This window comes from Pristiophorus japonicus, chromosome 21 (assembly GCF_044704955.1).
Source record: "Pristiophorus japonicus isolate sPriJap1 chromosome 21, sPriJap1.hap1, whole genome shotgun sequence".
Lineage (NCBI taxonomy): Eukaryota > Metazoa > Chordata > Chondrichthyes > Pristiophoridae > Pristiophorus > Pristiophorus japonicus.
In genome coordinates this window covers 34,285,641-34,300,999 of record NC_091997.1, presented here as the reverse complement: position 1 = coordinate 34,300,999, position 15,359 = coordinate 34,285,641, and positions in this window count along the sequence as shown.

Genomic DNA, 15,359 nt, shown 5'->3' with positions numbered 1-15,359 from the left:
AGTCACTGCTGTAATGTTGGAAAAATGGCAACCAATTTGCACACAGCAGGCTCCCACAAACAGTAATGCAATAATGACCAGATAATCTGTGTGGTGTAGCATGCACTGTATGGGATAGAAGGTATATGATGCATGGTATAGTATACATACTACAGAGTGAGTGACATATGATACATGATATAGCATGCATGGTAAAAGTATGTGTGGTACAGCATGCATTGTATGGGATACAAGGCATATGATGTATGGTATAGTATACATAAAGAAATAAAACAAAAGACTTGCATTTATATAGCACCTTTCACGACCACCAGATGTCCCAAAGCGCTTTATAGTCAAAAATAGTACAGGATGGATGGTATATGTATAGTATTATGCAATCCCTCGTATCGAGGATGACCCGCTTCCATACCAAAAAGGGATGAGTTCACAGGTGTTTCAATGAGGGACCTGACATTCCAGGTCCCGAACTACATACTGAAGGGTGGAAGATGCCTGTGCGTGGATTTTTTTTAAGTGGGGTGGCCGTTGCACACCAGCCACCTTGGTCTTGATCCACTGACAAGGGTTAACCAAGATGACTGGAGGCCAAGCTCTGCTGCACGGACCTAGTGCGCACACGCTCCTACTATCCATAGATCTCAGTGTGGGCTGGCCCGTGCTGCCCCTGGACCCTCGGCTCTCCTGGGCCCTGAACCCGCGCCACTCCTGGGCCCCGATCACGATGATTCTGGGCCTCGATATTTCAAATTGGTATTTCAAATAACAGTGTTGATATTTGATGTCTCCAAGATAAGAGGGGACTAATTGATGTCCTGTTTCTGACTGCTCCATTTTTGATCGGGGCGGAGGACAGTGGTATAGGATGCATGGCATATTATACATAGATCAATCTGCATGGTATAGAATACATGGTATAAGTATCTATGATATTGCACACATGGTGCTATATACATTTTATAGAGTTTGTGGTATAGTATACACAGTAGAGTGTGCATGGTACAGTATATATTGTATATGTTAGCTAGTATAGTGTATATTGTGTAGTACACATGGTATAGCGTGCATTGCATATGATACATTGTATAGTACAGAAAGAAAGACTTACATTTATATAGCGCCTGTCACAACCACCAGCAAACTCCCACAAACAGCCATGTGATAATGACCAGATAATTTGTTTTGTTATGTTGATTGAGGGATAAATAAGGACACAGGGGATAACTCCCCTTCGAAATAGTGCCGTGGGATCTTTTACGTCCACCTGAGAGAGCAGATGGGGCCTCGGTTTAGCGTCTCATCCGAAAGACAGCACCTCCGACAGTGCAGCACTCCCTCAGCACTGTCCCTCTGACAATGCAGCATTCCCTCAGTGGGAGTGTCAACCTAGATTTATGTGTTCAAGTCCCTGGACATGAACCCACAACCTTCTGACTCAGAGGCGAGTGTGCTGCCCACTGAGCCACAGCTGACACTGTATGGGCCACGTGTTACAGTACACGACACATTGATGGTGAGTGATATAGGGCCTTGGAAAGAGATTTAGATAGGTTAAGCGAATGGGCTAAGGTTTGGCAGATGGAATACAATGTCGGAAAATGTGAGGTCATCCACCTTGGGAAAAAAAAACAGTAAAAGGGAATATTATTTGAATGGGGAGAAATTACAACATGCTGCGGTGCAGAGGGAACTGGGGGTACTTGTGCATGAATCCCAAAAAGTTAGTTTGCAGGTACAGCAGGTAATCAGGAAGGCGAATGGAATGTTGGCCTTCATTGCAAGAGGGATGGAGTACAAAAGCAGGGAGGTCCTGCTGCAATTGTACAGAGTATTGGTGAGGCCGCACCTGGAGTACTGCGTGCAGTTTTGGTCACCTTACTTAAGGAAGGATATACTAGATTTGGAGGGGGTACAGAGACGATTCACTAGGCTGATTCCGGAAATGAGGGGGTTACCTTATGATGATAGATTGAGTAGATTGGGTCTTTACTCATTGGAGTTCAGAAGGATGAGGGGTGATCTTATAGAAACATTTAAAATAATGAAAGGGATAGACAAGATAGAGACAGAGAGGTTGTTTCCACTGGTCGGGGAGACTAGAACTAGGGGGCACAGCCTCAAAATACGGGGGAGCCAATTTAAAACCGAGTTGAGAAAGAATTTCTTCTCCCAGAGGGTTGTGAATCTGTGGAATTCTCTGCCCAAGGAAGCAGTTGAGGCTAGTTCATTGAATGTATTCAAATCACAGATAGATAAATTTTTAACCAATAAGGGAATTAAGGGGTATGGGGAGCGGGTGGGTAAGTGGAGCTGAGTCCACGGCCAGATCAGCCGTGATCTTTTTGAATGGCGGAGCAGGCTCGAGGGGCTAGATGGCCTACTCCTGTTCCTAATTCTTATGTTCTTATGTTCTTATGAAACGACGGCAAGTGTCCTTGTGGACAAATACAATCCATGTCCTGTGTTGTTGAATCATCCCGACTAGCTACACTATGCGGGCCCCCATGGGTTGTTTGTGCTGGTGATGACACACCCTAAGGTGGCTGGATTTACAACACCGAGTCCGCACATGCGAACTAAGTGAGTGAGCTTTGGTGATTGGCTGGAGTCGTGGTGCACCCTGGGGACTGATTCTGGTTGTGGCTGTGGTGCGAGCACATTGAGCTGGGCTCCGCCGCTGTGCCAGTGTCTGGTGGGCAATGGTTGTGCTAGCAGGACCCCGACAGTCACCCTACTCGGGCAGCGGGAAGCACGTCCCCGGGGTTTACTTCGTGCCTTGGGGGGTGGGGGGCTGCTGGTCAAACACTGGCACTGCTCCAGCAACAGTGACCAGGTTATCAGGAGTTTCTCATGGTTCAGCCTCTGCTTGGGTGTATTCCTGGAGGTTTTGTCGCATATCCTTCTACCTCCAACTGCTCCGCCCCCCCCCCTCATTCCCCCCATTGGTCCATCCTCTGGCTGCACTGCCTTCCCATAGCCAATTGGAAAGGATACAGACTCCATGTTCATGAGGTTGATTCCTGAGATGAAAAGGTTGTCTTATGAAGAAAGGTTGAGCAGGTTGGGCCTGTACTCATTGGAGTTTAGAAGAATGAGAGGTGATCTTATTGAAATATAAGATTCTGAGGGGGCTCGACAGGGTAGATGCAGAGAGGATGTTTCCCCTCGTGGGGGAATCTAGAACTAGGGGGCATAGTTTCAGAATAAGGGGTCGGCCATTTAGGATGGAGATGAGGAGGAATTTGTTTTCGTAGAGGGTCATGAATCTTTGGAATTCTCTGCCCCAGAGAGTCGTAGAGGCTGGGTCATTGAGTATATTTAAGGTGGTGATGAACAGATTCTTGAACTATAAGGGAGTCGAGGGTTATGGGGATTGGACAAGAAAGTGGAGCTGAGCCCAAGATCAGATCAGCCACGATCTTATTGAATGGCGGAGCAGGCTCGAGGGGCTGAATGTCCGACTACTGCTCCTATTTCTTATATGTTCCCCAATTGGATCACCTTGACGGTTAGTAAAACAACCAATTACAACTAATTAATGAAAGTGTTCAAAGAAAATACAAAACAACAATTTGTCTATAATGCCCCAATGATGTTTCTTCCGGCTCACTCGCAGTGTCCTAGAGATTGATCTTTAATTCCTGGCGACTCCGGGGCAATCCCGGAGGGTTGGGAACCATAGTCTCTGCCGGGATCAGTCAGCCCCTCTCGGATTGCTGACATTTGTAATGTCCCCAAAACTGCCGAGGGGAGGTTGAGGGGGCAAGGCAAGGGGTCGAAGTGGGGGTTGGGATCGTGGCTCGATTGCAAGGGCTGCAGGGAGTGATGCGAATCACAACTAAGGCTGTGAATTTCAAAGCTATGGGAGGCAAAATCTGAAGCAGACATCAGGAGACAGGAGTCCCTTTATCATCGTCCAGACTGACTGACCCTAAACATAGAAACATAGAAAATAGGTGCAGGAATAGGCCATTCGGCCCATCGAGCCTGCACCACCATTCAATGAGTTCATGGCTGAACATGCAACTTCAGTACCCCATTCATGCTTTTTCACCATACCTCTTGATCCCCCTAGTAGTAAGGACTACATCTAACTCCTTTTTGAATAATTTAATGAATTGACCTCAACAACTTTCTGTGGTAGAGAATTCCACAGGTTCACCACTCTCTGGGTGAAGAAGTTTCTAAATGGCTTACCCCTTATCCTTAGACTGTGACCCAGACAGAGTTGGTGCAGATTCCACAAAACTCAGTAGGAAAAATTGATTTATATTTTCAAAAATTGGCTTTGGGAATCAGTTTATAATTTAGAATATTTTCAGATACCTCACTCAAAAAAAACCCGGACTACCCAGTCCAAAAGCAGATGGGTGCAAACCTACCTCAAGAAGAAAGAACTTACATTTATATAGCGTCTTTCCACTGCCTCTGGACAACACAAAGTGCTTCGTCACCAATCCTTACCTCTCCCTACCCCTCAACTCTTACCAACCAACTCTTACTTGCACAGCCACCTCAAGTTTCAGAACCTCCATTTCAGGCTATGCTGAACGGGGTGTATTTTCACTTCTGTCGCTTGGGATGAACGGGGTTACGGAGGGAGCAAGATGGCAGGACGGCTTTTAACGTCTAAGTTTGCCGTCACTTAGTTCCCACTTGTTGACTTACCTTGCCTTCTATTGCCAACCTGGCTGGTGTCCTGCTCCCGGGCATCTGAACCAAAGTATATATAAATTGAGTGTGTATAACATGCTCCATGTTCCTGTGGGAGTGCGAAGGCCATGTGTGAAAGGCTACTTTTCTAGTTATCGGCTGCCTTCACCAGAACATGCTTCATTATTCTGGAATGAACATTGGGACATCAACAAATTGCAATGAAGGTCAAAGGGCAAAGGTCGCCAGGTTAGGGAGCTAGGGAGGGGTGTAAGGCTGGAGGAGGTTACAGAGATAGGGAGGGTGTAGGGGCTGGAGGAGGTAACAGAGATAGGGAGGGGTGTAGGGGCTGGAGGATGTTACAGAGCTAGGGAGGGATGTAGGGGCTGGAGGATGTTACAGAGATAGGGAGGGGTGTTGGGGCTGGAGGAGATTACAGAGATAGGGAGGGGTGTAATGGCTGGAGGAGGTTACAGAGATATGGAGGTGTGTAGGGCTGGAGGATGTTACAGGAGGGGTATAGGGGCTGGAGGAGGTTACAGAGATAGGGAGGGGTGTAGGGGGTTAGAGAGATAGGGAGGGGTGCAGGGGCTGGAGGTGGTTCGAGAGATTGGGTGGGGTTAGGGTTAGGGTTAGGGTTGGGTAGTGTCTGTGTCAGGGTGGGGTAGTGTCTGTGTCAGGGTGGGGTAGAGTCTGTGTCAGGGTGGGGTAGAGTCTGTGTCAGGGTGGGGTAGAGTCTGTGTCAGGGTGGGGTAGTGTATGTGATAGGGTGGAGCAGAATTTATTTAGGATGGAGTAGGAGAAGTGGGATTGATGGGCTAAATGGCCTTTTCTTGTTCTTAAGTTTTGTTATCTTTACCTGCATTTGATATGAAATGATTCAAATATTTACAAAACCACAGCACAATATTTAGTGTAATGAGGCAAGATAAGGATTGTCTGTCGGATGACAAGCCTGTTCCGTCCGTCCTGTTGCGAAGTACGAGAGAGGTTTGAGAAGAGCTCCTCTTAGCTCTGATTGGGTTTTCAATCTGTGTGAGGAACCAGCAGAGTCTCAGGAGCTGTGTTCCGCTGATCGACATCTCCCTGTCTCCTTGCTGAGCAAATGCTGCGGAGATGTTTCTGATTAAAAGCTCCCGGCCACAAGGATGATCCCACACCAAGCCCTCCATCCCTGCCCCGAAGTTAGAACGATGTGAACTTCCTTGTTCCCATGCTCCCAGAGCCGACTGCCCTGCTTGTACTTTCCAGCTCCCGAGCTCCCAGCCGTGATGGGGTCACTCTGACCCGAGGAGAATGCAATCTCCCAGAGCAAAGGCTTGATGCTCCCGCAACTCGCGTGTTCGGAGAGTTGCTTCTGCTGCCGGCGTACGTGATGGGATCTGCATCGGGCGCCAGCTGGGTTGGTCCTGATGGACTGGCTCCAAGGTTAGACAGTGGAAGGGTCGTGAACGCAAATGACCATTCAAAATAAAACTGGCCACTTTCCGTGCTCACAGTAAAGCCTGGGAATTACCCTGAGCCACATCATCCGACCAACACGTAATAGAAACAAAAGAAAGACTTGCATTTAAATAGCGCCTTTCATGACCACCGGACGTCTCAAAGCGCTTTACAGCCAATGAAGTACTTTTGGACTGTAGTTACTGTTGTAATGTAGGAAACGCGGCAGCCAACTTGCGCGCAGCAAGCTCCCACAAATAGCAATGAGTTAATGACCAGATAATCTGTTTTTAGTGATGTTGATTCAAGGATAAATATTGGCCCCAGGATACCGGGGATATCTCCTGGTACACTCATAATAAAAGTGGAAATTGAGTACTGTGTACAATGAGCAAGTGTGACCCTAGCTCCTTTAATAAGATTCCAGAGTGTAGATACCTCTTGGGTGGCCTGCTTTTATACCGTGCTCCCAAAGGATGCTGGGATCCCTTGGGACTCGAACAGGTGGGCCCTCTGATGGTCAGGTATCATGCAGGTTACAAAGGGTTAAATACATAACATCACTCCCCCGTGAAGTCAACAGTACACTTATTTACAGGGTGAGACAATCTGGGCTTTGTGCTCTCTTGTCGATCGTCTTGGTACAAATGCGGGTGTGGGTGGGTTGGTCAGTGCTTCACTGGGCTGTTGGGCAGCCGGCCTTGCCGGGCTGCTGGGGATAATGAGTTTGGTTTCATGGTCAACCATGATGTCAGTTGCCACTTGTGTGTGTGTGTGTGTCCCTGCTTTTCTTGCGCAAGACCATGCGATTGCCCCACAATAGACAGTCCGCCTGCAGGGACAACTCGTCTTTGCATCTGTGGAACGGCTTAATTGCCTCCTGTATCTCCACTGGGACACCGGACCAGCTCCCATGGAAGACACAGTTTTTTTTTACCAAGGACAGTAAAGGATCCTGGCTGGTCCAGGTCCTAATTTGGCGGGCCGTAACGGGGGACTTCTCTTCTCGAATGCTTCCATGACCATGAGCAAGTCCGCTGGCTGTGACATTTCCACCCCTGAGAGCATCTGTGCAGTTCTCTGTGCCTGGTCTGTGGCGGATTACATAGTTGTATGCCGACAGCGTGAGCGCCTATCTTTGGATGTGGGCAGAGGCATTGGTATTAATCCTTTTGCTCTCACAGAACAGTGATATGAGTGGCTTGTGGTCAGTTTCAAGCTCAAACTTGAGGCCAAATACGTACTGGTGCATTTTTTTTACCCCGTAGATGCATGCCAGAGCCTCTTTTTCAATCATGCTGTAGGCCCTTTCGGCCTTGAACAAACTCCTGGACACATAAGCGACCGGTTGCAAAATCCCCGATTCATTAGCCTGTTGTAACACACACCCGACCCCATCACAAGCTAGCGCTAATTGTTTACAAGGGTTATATAGGACAAGCAGTTTGTTAAAACACAACAGATTTCTGTCTTTCTTAAAGGCAGCCTCTTGTGAATTCCCCCATACCCAATCGTCTCCCTTGCGTAGTAGTACATGTAGGGGTTCTAGCAGGGTGCTTAACCCAGGTAGGAAATTACCGAAATAGTTAAGGAGTCCCAGGAACGACCGCAGCTCCGTCACATTCTGTGGTCTCGGCGCATTCTTGATGGCCTCCATCTTGGTGTCAGTGGGTCTGATGCCATCTGCTGTGATTCTCCTTCCCAAGAACTCAAAGTCCTGCGCCAGGAAAACACACTTTGAGCGTTTCAACCTGAGCCCCACGCGATCCAACCAACCGACTAAGAACCTCTTCCAGATTCTTCAAGTGCTCAATGGTATCCTGACCTGTAACCAGTATATCGTCCTGAAAGACCACTGTGCAAGGAACCGACTTTAGCAGGCTCTCCATGTTCCGCTGGAAGATCGCCGCGGCTGACCGAATCCCAAACGGGCACCGGTTGTAAATAAACAGACAGTGCGTGTTGATGTAGGTGAGGCCTTTCGAAGTCTCCTCCAGTTCCTGCGTCATGTAGGCCAAGGTCAGGTTCAGCTTGGTGAACGTCTTTCCTCCAGCCAGGGTCGTAAATGGGTCGTCTGCCTTGGGTAGCGGGTACTGGTTCTGCAGTGAAAAATGGTTAATCGTTACTTTATAGTCCCCACAAAATCTAACCGTGCCGTCCTCCTTGAATACCGGGACAATCGAACTGGCCCAGTCGTTGAATTCCACCAACGTGATGATGCCTTCGCGTTGCAGCCTGTCCAGCTCAATTTCTACTCTTTCACGCATCATGTACGGTACCGCCCGAGCCTTGTGGTGGATGGGTGGCGTACCGGGAACCAAATGGATCTGCACTTTCGTCCCCGAGAAGCTTCCAATGCCTGGCTCGAACAATGATGGGAACTTGCTCAGAACCTGGGTACATGAGGCATCGTCGACGGATGAAAGCGCTCGGATGTCGTCCCAGTTCCAGCGGATTTTTCCCAGCCAGCTTCTGCCTAACAATGTGGGGTCATCCCCTGGCACAATCCACAGCGGGAGTTCGTGTGCTGCTCCTTCATAGGAGACTTTGATTTCTGCACTGCCAATTACAGGGATTAGTTCCTTGGTGTAAGTCCTTAGTTTGGTGTGAATAGGGCTGAGTTTGGGCCTGTGTGCCTTTTTGCCCCACAGCCTGTCGAAGGCCTTTTTACTCATTATGGACTGACTTGCCCCTGTGTCCATCTCCATAGATACTGGAATACCGTTCAGTTCAACTTTCAACATTATTGGTGGGCATTTCGTAGTGAATGTGTATACCTCGTACACTTCTGCCTCCTCAGTACCAATTCAGACTGATCCACGGTGGATTGATCTTCCTCTGCAATGTGGTGGTTTGCAGGGTTTGCAGCTCGCCTGCACATTCGTTGGAAGTGTCCCATTGTTCTGCAACCATTGCACGCATAGTGCTTAAAGCAGTATTAATGGGGCCGATGATCACCCCCGCAGTGCCAACAGGGTGTTAACTGTCTCACATTAACAGTTGATAGTGGACTCTGGGTTATCTGAGGTCGTGCAGCAGCAGCCGGCGTGTACGTTCTGCCATGTACATTTCTGCTCGAGACCGATGTTACTTTATGCACAGTACTGGCCGAAACTTCTTTATTCTGCAAAATCTGTTTGGTGTTGTCGCTGGTGGGCTATCGTTATGGCTTTACTTAGATTCGGAGTTTCTACAGTCAACAGTTTGCGAAGGATTGTCTCATGTCCGATTCCCAGTACAAAAAAGTCTGAGCATTTGTTCTAGGAATCCCCCAAATTCACAATGTCCTGCGAGGCGCCTTAGTTTGGCGACGTAGCTCGCCACTTCCTGGCCCTCCGATCGTTGACACGTATGGAACCGATATCTTGCCATCAAAACGTTTTCCTTAGAGCATCTGAAGACATAACAATTGGCGATGAGATTACGAACTTTCACGAGACAATGGCTAACTTTGGTACGTTGCAGCAGTTCGCCAATGGTGATGATTGGGAAGCCTTTGTGGAGAGGCTCGATCATTTCTTCACAGCAAATGACCTGGCAGGTGACAATCCGGCCACACTGGTTGATAAGTACAGAGCTATCCTGCTAACCAGTTGTGGGCCCACTGTCCATGGCCTTGTCAGGGACTTGCTGGCACCAGCGAAGACAACGACCAAGACATACGAGGAGCTTGTAACGCTGATCCAAGAACAACTCAAGCCCAAAGAGAGCATCCTCACAGCCAGACACCGGTCTTATACACACCGACAGCCCAAAGGCCAGGAGATCGCGAAATATGCTGCAGACCTCAGGAGGCTGGCGGCACCGTGTGATTTCGGCGACCACCTCACCGAAGCGATGCGGGATATCTTTATCATCAGAATCGGCCATTAGGGCCTTCTTCATAAGCTACTGTCTGCGGATACCACAGTCACACTGCAGAAGGCCATCTCCGTGAGCCAAACATTCATGACCTCGATCTGCGGCTCTAGGCAGATGATTCATCCTCAGGACTCAAACCCGGCAAGTACTGTGCACAGAGTGGCGCCTTTTAGAAGCTGGACTAGAATGCGAATCTTCTCAGGGGAGAGAGCATAGGCCCCCGAGTACCTTAACTCAGAGTCCACTAAGGGGGACTAATCAAGTAGCTCCATGCTGGCGTTGCGGAGGGAATCACAGGGCTCACCAGTGCCGTTTTAAAGACTATGTGTGTAAAGGCTGCAGCACAAAGGGCCACCTCCAGCGAAATATGACTCCATGTGTTGATGAAGAGTCTGCAGATGGCCATGAATCTAGCACGGATTATGAAGCGATAGTCAAAGAGGCAGCTCAGCCCCACGATGAGGTATATAGCATGTTTACCTGCACCACCGAATGTTCTCCATTGAGGATGGAAGTCGAGATAAATGGCATTCCAGTCTTCATGGAAGTGGACACGGGGGTGAGCCAGTCAGTAATGAATCAAGAAGCCTTAGAGAGGCTATGGGACAATCAGGCTGAACCGAGTTGGTCCCGCTTCAGGCAAAGCTGCGCATCTACACCAATGAACTTTTCCCTGTCGTTGGTAGTGCGGATATAAAGGTACTCCATGATGGCGCGGTGCACAAGTTACCTCTGTGGATTGATGCAGGCGATGGACCAACGCTACTCAGAAGAAGGTGGATGGAGAAGATCCATTGGAGCTGGAAAGATTTCATCCCTCCAGCGATCGACGTCCTCTGCGCTCAGAGGCAAAGCAAACCCTCACCTGAGGTTGGATCCGGCACCAGAGAGCAGACCAGCACAGCACCCGAGGCACAGACTGCTCAGCATGACTGCATGGAGATGATCCAGCTGAGACGACCCGAATGCACCATCCAGGCTCCAGTGGCAGGACTCCGGAGGAAGAAAATCGGACCCAGAGGCGACTTCCCAGCCTCTGTGGCAGAACCTGGGCAGAAGAGGATCACAGCAGTCGACATCGTGGATGGAAGAAAGATGGCGCCCAAACCACGAGGTGAGGCGCTGAAGAAAAAGATGGCAGCGGCCAGATCATGAGGTGCAGCGCTGATGGAGCAACACGTGGCACCAAACGGAGAAGAGGATTGGGGTAAAGATAGCAAGGCGCTCTTAAAGGAGGCCAGCAACCCACCACGCTTAAAGGGACAGTTCCACACTCTCAATCAATGGAACAGCAACTGTGAGTTAGATGTAAAATGTGTAATTGATGATTAGAGTTGTGTACATGCAATAAGCAAGGTAAAGTCACGCGATTGTGATTGGAGCTACAAGTTATTTACAATAAGTAATGAAACGTTGTGCGATGCAGGATTTCAACTGCATACAGTCAATGCAACGGGAAAACACCCATCGGGAGCACACAGGTCCAGCGAGCTACCCAATGCTGTAGCCTGCGTCCCTGGGACCAGAGTGATGCACCACAGAGTGTGGCCACAAGCAGCTAATATATACAAGCTGCAGAGCAAGCGATCTCAGGAGGGCAATGGCATCAGAGGCACCATGCCTCTGATCAGCTACAGCTCTCAGGCATCCGATGGTACCAACCACCACGAGCTTGAAAGAGCAAACCGCACTAAGGCACAGCCCCCAGACCCTATCACCACCAAGGTCACACCCGGGAATGAAGGGTCACCCGCAACGGTTCTCCAAAATGGGACCGGGATCAGCCAGGATCCCAAACCAAATAACGCCCAGGCAAGCGAGTCAGCAGTTCCCTGTGCACTGCTAGACGACTGCCCCTCAGGGAGCAGCAGCGACCCGGGACGCAAGGAGATATCAGGGAGGTCACAAGCATCTGTGAACCTGCCCGATGCTAGAAGCAACGGCAAAAGCCCCGAGAGCAGGCAACTTGAGCCAACCGGGTTCCCACGGCCAGGCACCGTGCCACCACCAGACTGCCTGGACACCATCCAGCAGTCCTGGCACTAGTTTGTCCTCACGCACCAGTGCTGACCCCAGCACTGACTCCAAGTATATTCCAAGTATGTACCTCACCATTCAAATGTATTTGCCTCACTACATACCACGAATGTAACACTAAATGCAAATTTTTTTTTTGGACTTGAGTGTATTCTTAATTCTTATGTTCTTATATGTTCTTATGTATATGAATGTAATGAGCCAACAGCACAATCTGTATATGGCAGGGGGGGGGAGGGGGGGCGGAGAATGGGGTGGTTATGGACGCACAAACAGAAACCACCAGCACCTCTACTGCCAATGAAACACTACCTACTCACCCAAGATGGAAACGACCCTCCAAGGGTTAACCAGATAGAGCTAAGCCCAGAGCACAGTCAATGCAAAGGTGATTTGCACTAAGGACTTGGGGGAGAGTGATGTCATGTATCCTACATGGTTACTGCTTGTACTATTACAAGGTGTGCCACCAGAGGGCACTGCAGTGGGAGACTTGTACAGGTTACCTGTACAGGTGTGCTAGGCCGAGTATAAAAGGCAGGCCACAATGTGTGATCCTCACTCTGGAGTTACATTAAATGGACTAAGGTCAGTACAGTTCAAGCACAACACATTGTCTCGTGGAGTCATTATTAGAGCATCTGAAGACACAACAGCCTCGGTTTAAGGTCGCATCTGAAAGACGACCCCTCCGACTGGGGTTGGGTAGGGCCGGGAAGTGGGACACTGAAGTACTTCAGGAGCAATGCAGCACTGGGGATTCAGTGGGAGGGGGGGAGGTTGTGGGGTGAGGCGGGGCGGGGGGGTTAATTGCAACTTCCGTTGAATGCTCCAGCCATCTTAAGATAAGTGTTTATTAAAGAAAAAAAAGGACTTGCATTTATATAGCACCTTTCACGACCACCAGACCTTCCAAATCGTTTCACAGCCAGTGAAGTACATTTTGAAGTGTAGTCACTGTTGTAATGTGGGAAACATGGCAGCCAATTTGCGCACAGCAAGCTCCCACAAACAGCAACGTGATGATGACCAGATAATCTGTTTTCAGTGATGTTGGTTGAGGGATAAATATTGGCCAGGACACCGGGGATAACTCCCCTGCTCTCCTTAGAAATAATGGCGTGAGATTTTTTACACCACCTGAGAGAGCAGACAGGGCCTCGGTTAAACATCTCATCCGAAAGACAGAACTTCCGACAGTGCAGCATTCTCTCAGTACTGCCCCTCCGATAGTGCAGCGCTCCCTCAGTACTGACCCTCCGACAGTGCGGCACTCCCTCAGTGCTGCCCCTCCGACAGTGAGGCACCCCCTCAGTACTGCCCCTCCGACAGTGCAGCACTCCCTCAGTACTGCCCCTCCGACAGTGCAGCACTCCCTCAGTACTTACCCTCCGACAGTGAGGCACCCCCTCAGTACTGCCCCTCCGACAGTGCAGCACTCCCTCAGCACTGCACTGGATTTTTATGCTCAAGTCTCTGGAGTGAAACTTGAACTCACAACCTTCTGACTCTGAGGCTGGGATGCTGCCCACTGAGAATTACTTACTAATTAGCTGTTAGACGTTTTTAAGCTCTGACACATATTTAAAGATCACAAAGGAGCAGGCAGGGGGATGGAGTTCAATGTGGAGCCGATAAAATCTTCACCTGAAAGGACTTGGAATTCTGTATAAATGGTCAATGTCCTGTAGTTGATTAATACGCAAAGAACAAAAGTTGAAAAGTAACGCTTCTAATTTGAAGGAGCAGGGAACAGTTTCCTCATCAGTCACTCAGTAAAAGCTCCAAAACATCGATTTGATCATTTGATGGAGTGCATTCTAAATCTGCCAAATTGACAACTCTTGTTTGTGGGGTAATGATAAAGTTATCCCTTTTTTTTCCACACACGTGTTAATAAGAACATAAGAAATAGGAGCAGGAGTCGGCCATTTGGCCCCTCGAGCCTGCTCCGCCATTCAATAAGATCATGACTGATCTGATCATGGACTCAGCTCCACTTCCCTGCCCACTCCCCATAACCCTTTACTCCCTTATCGCTCAAAAATCTGTCTATCTCCGCCTTAAATATATTCAATGACCCAGCCTCCACAGCTCTCTGGGGCAGCGAATTCCACAGATTTACATATGATGAGAGACTGCCTATACTCTCTGGAGTTTAGAAGAATGAGAGGTGATTTCATTGAAACATACAAGATTCTGAAGGGGATTGACAGGGTAGATGCCCAAGAGTCTGTTTCCCCCAGTCTGGGGAGTTTAGAACCAGAGGGCACAATCTCAGAATAAGGGGTCGGCTGTTTAAGGCTGAGATGAGGAGGAATTTCTTCACTCAGAGGGTGGTGAATCTTTGGAATTCTCTGCCCCAGAGGGCTGTGGGTTCTGAGTCTCTGAATATATTCAAGGCTGAGATCGCTATATTTTGGAATCTAGGGGAATCAAAGGATATGGGGATCGGGCGGGAAAGTGGAGTTGAGGTCGATGATCAGCCATGATCTTATTGAATGGTGGAACAGGCTCGAGGGACCGAATGGCCAACTCCTGCTCCGAATTCTTCTGTTCTTATGCTGTTGTATATTGCAATAATGTGCAGCCAGGTGATGAGACGCAGAATACAGACCATTGACGCTCATCTCTTTCCAACAAAGGAGGAATATTCAGAGAGGGTGAGTTAACCACTGGTGCGTCACTTTCAACAAGATCGGTGTCAGCCGTGGCTCAGTGGCTAGCACCCTCGCCTCTGAGTCAGAAGGTTGTGGGTTCAAGTCCCACTCCAGTGACTTAAGCACAAAATCTAGGCTGACGCTGTACTGTTGGAGGTGCCGACTTTTGGATAAACTGAGGCCCTGTCTGCCCTCGCAGGTGGACATAAAAGATCCCATGGCACTATTTCAAAGAAGAGCAGGGGAGTTCTCTCTGGTGTCCTCAACCAGCATCACTAAAATTAGATTATCTGATCATTATCATATTGATGTTTGTGGGAGCTTGCTGTGCATAAATTGGCTGCCACATTACAACAATGACTACACTCCAAAAGTACTTCATTGGCTGTGAAGCACTTTGGGACATCCCGAGGTCATGAAAGGCGCTATATAAATACCAGCGCATGGTCTACAGACCAGTAGTGATAACCGCCCTTCTATATGGCTGAGAGACATGGACTATGTACAGCAGACACCTCAAAGCGCTGGAGAAGTACCACTAACGCTGCCTCCGCAAAATCCTGAAAATCCATTGGCAGGATAGGCGCACCAACGTCAGTGTTCTCGCTTAGGCCAACATCCCCAGCATCGAGTTATTGACCACGCTCGACCAGTTCCGATGGACAGGCTGCATTGTCCGCATGCCCGATGCTAGACTCCCGAAAC